At 36.1% G+C, this 7,085-nt stretch overlaps 1 long non-coding RNA gene across 1 annotated transcript; it reads left to right on the forward strand.

Moving 5' to 3' along the window:
• Nucleotides 1–592: 592 nt before the first annotated feature.
• On the forward strand, nucleotides 593–2,739 carry LOC140321181 (uncharacterized). Its single transcript, XR_011918847.1, has 3 exons — nucleotides 593–767; nucleotides 1,412–1,433; nucleotides 2,271–2,739. It is a non-coding gene; the product is annotated as an uncharacterized lncRNA (long non-coding RNA).
• The last annotated feature ends 4,346 nt before the right edge of the window (nucleotides 2,740–7,085 follow it).

The following is a 7,085-nucleotide window of genomic DNA, read 5'->3' on the forward strand; positions in this document are numbered from 1 at the left end:
CCCCTCCCCTCTCCATAGAGCATGAACGGTGCTGTATGTACAGCATCGTTCATGCATCGTGCAGTCTTTTCTCGTTGGAAAGGATCGTGAAAGATTTGCAGGTGAAAATTGCAGGTGTGTACGCAGCTTTAGAGTCACTATCCAGAAATGAGGATAATACAGCTTCTCAATGCAGAGCTCCTCATCTACTTCTTTCTGATGAGAAGTGTATTGATGCCAGAAGATCATCATGATAGCCAGACAACAATCATTTTCTGAAATTGGCACGGTAATTCTTTCAGGATAAGTTTTTTTTATAGGTGATCTTTTTTAGTATAGATTTATGTTACTTTATTACAACAATATTTCAATACTTACCTCTTCCAGTGTATGATAATCTTCATAGTCATACTTTAATACGGACCTACGCTTCCTCTTTGCCCTCGAGGAATTCTGCTTTTCTATAACCTTTTGCAGGTTGTTTACAAGAATCCTATAAAAGAAAAAGCATTTAGCTTTGGTATGTAATATGTAATTTAAACAAAATATGTACAAAATGAGCTTTGTCCTTTAATGGAGTAAAATAAAGCAAATGTAAGTACTTTGATTCATGTGTGCAATGCTCAGGTTTTCTTTAAGTTGCAGTTATTTTAACTACTAAATTCAAGATGTTTTTAAGCTCTGCTTTAAATGTATTATTTTGTCATTTAGATGTGTCCAATGACTGTACATCCAGTAACTGACAACCTTATTAAGCCAATTGTCTTCCATGGCCTCAATAGTATTATGTGAGTACCAAAGTAAAATTACACAAACATTTCTCTATATAGTGATACGTACAAATAATATTGTTAATAAATATGTTGTTATGTTTATGAAAATAATGTCAGCAAAATGAGATGGAAATAGAGAATATTGTGCTGGACAAAGCATTATATTTTAAAACCATGTTGCTTAATGTGTTCTTTCTATTATTGACAATATAGGTAACATAATAGAGTGTATTTACTAATAGTGTATAGGTTGTTAACTAGCATATTAAATGTTAGTATATAAGGATAAATAATTATTATTACTTGCATGGTTAAAGGCAGCAAAGCTTCACCTATTTCACATACTGTAGCTGAATGATAATTCCCTGTCCAATTAAGTGGACAGCCTAAATTCCTTTAGTAAATCAACCCCAATAGCCTGCTGCCTAGCCTAGAATTATGCATCTGTATATAGATAAATTGTATGAGAAAACCCATGACAAAATACTGGCCACTTTGCCCTTTTTTGTGGCAGAAAGAAAAAGCTTTTACAAGTTCATGTATTAGAATGTACACATTTACTGCCGATCTGACATTTACAGTGATTTCAGACTTCTTATTACCCTTTTTTTTTTTTTTGTTGCCTTGAGATCTGACTTTTTTTATTTTGTCATTTACAGCATACCAGTCATTTGTCTCCTGGTATGTATCTCTTAGAAGTGTCATATTTTGCCTCCTGTCTCATTCCCTATGCTGTATTCTTCCCATATACTTATCATTCTGTTTAAATGTGATTTCCCAAAGTTTGACAATTGCACAGGCTAAGCCGCTGTTAATACTGAACTGCTGTCACAAGAGATCTGTGAGTGAGAAGGGAAACATCAGTGTCTCCTATACTCCTATTTATGTTGGATTCCTATTAGATATTTGACAATTTTGACAGCAAAATACATAACATGTTATCAATCAAGTGGCAATGCAAGTAGCTTTACTGCTGGCAGATTTTACTGCAAGCTATTTCTTTAATGTAAAGTCTGGCTAAGCATTTCACATTATTGCTATATGTAAAGCTTTGCTAAACAATAACCATAACTTAACTATAAGTAAAAAAATCTCTATATATTCTTCCCCTCCAATACTAACCTAATACAATGGACCAGCATATTTTACATATTTTCCTTCTTTCTTTCTTTATTATGGTTGGGGCTAAAATGTAAATGAGGCGATCTTTTTTGATTTACATCCTGCTGTTTACAGATCTCAGTAACTGAAGCTAATTTTACACACACAAGTTATTGCGTTATTGACTTTTCCCCCTTTACACTTTCACCGTCCATGCCAACATTTTCAGATAGCTGTGTCTAAAGCCTGACAAACATTGTATTCCTTTACCAATATTAGAATTAAGTGATTTTGTGATCGTATTAAAAATTATTTAGGCAATACAAAATGTTCTAGTACCAGCCCCAACTCTGTGAATAGATATTAAAGGAGCAGCAGAATGTTGAAGAATCATTTCTGTGCTCTGTACTCCATTAGGTATATTCAGATTCAGAAAACAAACTGCACTCCAGGTGAATGGGCTCTGCCTCAAGCATCTTGATGCGAGCTTGACTAGTGGCATGCCGGTACATCAAAACAAGAAAGAAAGAAAAGCATTACTCCAGGCTACAGCAAAAATCTTTATCTGAAGATGGCAGCTGGAATACAGCTCTTCAGTTTAACCATGTCAACATTATTGTGTGATTGGTTCTGAATAGTGATTTTACCTCTCTTAGTTTGCAACTGTAAAGTGAATTACAAGTTCCTGATATAAACCCAGATTTCTAAATGATACAATGTAAGAACATATAATATTTGAAATAAATGGATTTCTGGACTACATATTTTTTTTCTGCCTACAGTTCCATTTTAAATGAGTACTTAAGAAATGACTAGAGCGCTGTAATAAAAGCAGAAAAAAAACAATATTACTATGGAAACATAGGACTTGGCCTTGACTATATATGCACATTATTAGAGACTGCTATAACTACTATATTAATATGGATAGATCAGATGAGGGGAAATTGGGACACAAAAGCTTTTAAATATCCTTACTTGTATTCCATGTTGGATTGTTGTAAGTAGGTAAGCAGGGCCTCCGAGGTCATGTTGGAAGCGTGGACATCAGTTATGGTGTCTTTCCAGATGTTACTGATACTGCTGGGCTGCCAGAGATCCACCTATAGTGCAGGAATTAACCTGTAAATCATGCATGTAATAAAGACAACAGCTGACACAGATTGACATTCCTGAGATTAATATTACTGAACACCTATTTGTACAAATCACAGGTAGGTACACAATACATTACAAATGCAAATGTCATAAAGATAATGATTGCACACACAATGGGCCTGATTTATTATCAGGCTGGAGAAGATACACTTTCATCAGTGAAGCTGAGCAATTCATTAAATCTGAAATGGATCTGGTCAAGGGTTGAAACCATTTGCTAGCAAAATACTTTTAAGAAGTCCGTTCCAGGTTTGCTGGATCACCCAGCTTCACTGATGAAAGTGTATCCTCTCCAGCTTTGGAGAGCTTTAAAAAACTATTATGAGGTAATTACATACCTAATACAATTTATTTAGAAACCACTAGCTTATGCACCTTGAGACCTAATTACACTCCCTATACAATGTGATTTACTTTTCTGGATAATGTGTGTACTATTACCTTTCTCAAAAGTCACTTAGAATTCGCAGAGACCCGTGACTTCTGTTGTTGCTTTAGTTAGGAACATGCAACTCTAACCCACCACAAATTATTTAGAAATCAGTATACTAGTATAATAAATAAAGAATACATTTGTTTGTGTATAAAGAATACAACAAAAAGGGAGAAAGGGTTTTTTTTTTGGCTCTTTATATTAAAAGTGTACAAAAATTATATAATACAATTGGTGTATTGAAATTATACGATCTTATGTTAAACAACTTGTAGGACCCTTCCTTCAGCTGTATTACATTCATACAGTGAGGAGGGGTCTTATTTCTTCAAAACTAAACAGTAGGGTCTCTTAGTGCTGATTAGTTCTTACAGTATTTTACTGGTTTTTGTCCCTTAATTCCTGACGCGTTTCACCCTACCGGGCTTCTTCAGGGGATTGGGAAACCTGCAGTGTATTCTTATGTAATAAGGGTTAAGCTGTCATGTATTGTTGCGTTGGTAATAGTATACACTCTCATATGAGTAGGTGTGCTCCAGCTTTTATCTGAAGTATTGTGCATATGTGAAAGTATCACTTTTTGGAATATTAACACCTTTTATGATAGTTACTGTTTATAACATCCGTTTAGGCATAGCGATAAAACATCTGAAATCTGCATTATATTCCTATGTGCTTAAAGTTGAGCTGTCATATATTCTTGCATTAATACTGATGTGCATTGTCATATGGGTAGTTATACTTCAAATTTGTTGGGAAAATTTGTGCACATATGAAAAGTTTCAAATCTTTCAAATCTTTCCTTTCTGTCTACTTGTGGTGGTATAGTGGTCAGGATGGATCAGGCGTCAGCCTTCAGAGCCTCAGCCCATGCTGACCACTATACCACCACATGTAAAATAGGACACCAATTGTATTACGGTATATAATTTTTGTAAACTTTATTATATAGAGCAAAAAAACCCTCCTTCTCTCTCTTTGTTGTATTCTTTATAGACAAACAAATTTATTCTTTGTACAATTTAGGGGTTGGCATTAGGATTATTACTAATTACCAACTACACAACTAATACCAAAAAGCCTAGTAAAATATATACTATATAATAGTATTGATATATAGCTGGAGTTTCTTCATAATGAGATCTGAAAAGGAAGATGACACAAGCTACATATATATTGTGTGAAACAACCTCAGATCACTCAGTGAATAGCCTGGGATTGGGTATGTGTTGCCACCCATTGGTGATGGTTTATTAAAAAAAAATCCTAAATTCCAGAGGTACCTGTGAGTTTGCATTTAGCTTTAATAGAGTCTGTTCAGGGAAAGAGTGAGTGGGCTCCCTGTTCACCTCTTCAAACCACATTTACATTTGATAGAGAAATAGGTGAATACATAAATTAGGAAGAGAACCTCTTGGATTCAAACAGGAACTTTTTGTACATTTATTTCAAAACTTGTGAGGCCATGGGAACTGTTGTTCAGAAGGCTTCAACTTCTTCATGTAATGCAGTGTTTCTCAATTAGGATTCTGAAGGAACCTTAAAGTATCTCCAGGGATTCCTAGGGCTTCCTTGATCCATGAACAATTGGACCTCTCAGGTCGGTTTAATTGATACCAGGGATCTGTAAGGGTGACATTCTTTCCTTTGGTCAGCAAATTTTTGTATTTCAAGGGTTGCCCCATGTTAAGGCTGATGTAATGGGCTTGCGTTATTAAAGCTCTCCAAGACTGGAGAAGATACACTTTCATCAATGAACCTGGCTGATCAAAGAAATCTGGAATGAATCTGGTCGAGGATTGAAAAAATTTGCTAACAAATAGCAAATGATTTTAATAAATCATTTTTAGGTTTGCTGGATCACCCAGCTTCACTGATGAAAGTGTATCCTCTCCAGCCTTGAAGCGCTTTAATAAATCAGGGCCAATGTGTCATGTTGAGTCAAAACTTTGTTTATTCTTCAAAAAAATAAATTATTGTAATAAAACCCTTAAAGGATTTAGCCTGAGGTTTGCTATATGTTGTGGACTTGCATTATGCTGGGCTCTGCCATTTGACACTAATCTTCCACAATACATGCATATATACTGTAAGTGGTTGAAAAATAAATGTCATAGTTAGTAGATGCTGTGTATTTTGTCCCCTCTGTCCCTCATTTTACTTGTGACCTCTATAAACCCTGTTCTCCCACAACACTAAGCATAAACAGGCCTTCAAACTCCGAGGTGACAATGTAAGTATCCCGCTTACACTGACCGTAGTTCTGACCCTGACAACACAAGTAAAGATGTAAAATTATGCTGGAATAATGAGAACATTTTGGAAACATGCTGTTATTTCAGAATCAAGTGCTAAAGGATTTTCTTCAACACTTTTCATTCATTTCCAGTTGAAGACAAATCCATTGTTGTAATTAATGATCACAGCTGCTTAGTACACCAAATCTTTACAAGGATGCTCTAATTATACCTTTTCCCTTCACTGTTTGATATCGTTATGCCCAGTATAATTAGTGCATGCTTTAAACTATGAAACAAATCACATTGCTTATGCTGGTATAGTCAGAGGTGATCATTGTTCTAATAATCCAGGTTTGATCATTAGTCATGCTCTGTGATAATCACAGTGGTACTACAGGCCTCATGCTGAGCGCTTTATCATGCTCTTTCCACTGAATATATGTGTGACTTAGTAAAGGTTAGGCACCTGCATGTTAGTGTTAAAACTGTTTTTTTTTTTTATACTCATGAAATTTTATATATATATAGACAACTATTCTTCTTCCTATTATTATTATTATTAATAATAATTATAATAATATTAAACAGGATTTATATAGCACCAACATATTGCAGCGATGCACATTAAATAGGGGTTGCAAATGACAGACAGATACAGACAGTGATACAGGAGAAGGAGAGGACACTGCCCAGAAGAGCTTACAATCTAGGAGGGGAGATATGTAATGGTGGGAAGTAGTGAGGGTTTCCAAAGACAGAAGACTGGTGGGCAAGTTTGAAAAAATGGGTTTTGAATGCTTTCCCTGAAAGTAGGAGCAAGCCAAATAGGACGAGGAAGACCATTCTAGAGAGTCGGGGCAGCTCTAGAAAAGTCTTGAAGCCGAGCGTGTGACAAGGTTGTGAGTGATGGAGGTCATTGGAGGTGCAAAGAGAGCGGCTAGGGGAGTATTTTTCTACCAGGTCAGAAATGCAAGTGGGACAAGAATTGTGGAAGGATTTGAAGGCAAAGCACAGGAGCTTAAATTTGATTCTAAGGTGAAATGGAAGCCATTGAAGAGAACTACAAAGAGATGCAGCAGAAAAGGAGCGGAGGGAAGGATGGATGAGTCTGGCTGCATATGAGATTGTAGGAGAGGAGAGAGTTAGGTTAGTGGAATACCAGAGAGGAGGAGGTTACAGTAGTCCAGACAAGAGATGATAAGAGCATGTACAAGGAGTTTGGTGGTCTCAGGGGACAGATAGGGGCAGATTTTGGAGATGTTGCGTAGGTAAAAGTGGCAGGACCCGGAAATGTTCTGAATATGAGGGGTAAATGACAGGGCAGAATCAAAGGTGACACCAAGACAACGTGCCTGAGGGGAGGGCCGAATAACAGTGTTGTTAACAGTTAGATATATGTCA

Source organism: Pyxicephalus adspersus, unplaced genomic scaffold (genome assembly GCF_032062135.1).
Source record: "Pyxicephalus adspersus unplaced genomic scaffold, UCB_Pads_2.0 Sca1150, whole genome shotgun sequence".
Taxonomy (NCBI): Eukaryota; Metazoa; Chordata; class Amphibia; order Anura; family Pyxicephalidae; genus Pyxicephalus; species Pyxicephalus adspersus.